The following is a 982-nucleotide window of genomic DNA, read 5'->3' on the forward strand; positions in this document are numbered from 1 at the left end:
GGCAGCTATGGGGTCATATGGGCAGCTATGGGGCTGATATGGGGTGATATGGGGGGATATAGGGTGATATGGGGTGGCTATGGGGTGATATGGGGTGGATATGGGGTGATATGGGGTGGATATGGGGGTCTATGGGGTGGCTATGGGGATCTATGGGGTGATATAGGGCAGCTATGGGGGTCTATGGGGTGGATATGGGGTGATATGGGATTATATGGGGTCCTATGGGGTTCTATGGGATTCTATGGTGTTATATGGGGTTATATGGGATTATATGAGGTTATATGGGGTTATATGGGGTTACATGGGGTTACATGGGGTTACATGGGTTATATGGTGTTCTATGGGGTTCTATGGTGTTCTATGAGATTATATGGGGTTATATGTGGTTATACGGGATTATATGGGGTTCTATGGGTTATATGGGATTATATGGGGTTATATGGGGTTCTATGGGGTTCTATGGGATTCTATGGGGTTCTATGGGATTCTATGGGGTTATATGGTGTTATATGGGATTATATGGGGTTATATGGGGTTATACGGGATTATATGGGGTTCTATGGGTTATATGGGATTATATGGGGTTATATGGGATTCTATGGGGTTCTATGGGGTTCTATGGGTTCTATGGGGTTCTATAGGATTATATGGGGTTATATGGAATTATATGGGGTTCTATGGGGTTCTATGGGATTACATGAGGTTATATGGGGTTCTATGGGGTTCTATGGTGTTCTATGGGGTTCTATGGTGTTATATGGGGTTATATGGGGTTCTATGGGGGTATATGGGGTTATATGGGATTATATGGGGTTCTATGGGGTTCTATGGAGTCTATATGGGATTATATGGGGTTCTATGGGGTTCTATGGGGTTATATGGGATTATATGGGGTTCTATGGGGTTCTATGGGGTTCTATGGGGTTCTATGGGATTATATGGGGTTCTATGGGATTATATGGGGTTCTATGGTGTTCTA

The 982-nt window shown here is 43.9% G+C and overlaps 1 protein-coding gene across 1 annotated transcript in view; it reads right to left on the minus strand.

Annotated features, from left to right (window-relative positions):
* GPS2 (G protein pathway suppressor 2) overlaps nucleotides 1–982 on the minus strand; it is a gene marked incomplete at its 3' end in the record, with an annotated part of 9,364 nt that overhangs the window by 5,017 nt on the left and 3,365 nt on the right. The gene's annotated exons all lie outside the window — the stretch shown is intronic.

This window comes from Coturnix japonica, unplaced genomic scaffold, assembly GCF_001577835.2.
Source record: "Coturnix japonica isolate 7356 unplaced genomic scaffold, Coturnix japonica 2.1 chrUnrandom693, whole genome shotgun sequence".
Classification (NCBI taxonomy): domain Eukaryota; kingdom Metazoa; phylum Chordata; class Aves; order Galliformes; family Phasianidae; genus Coturnix; species Coturnix japonica.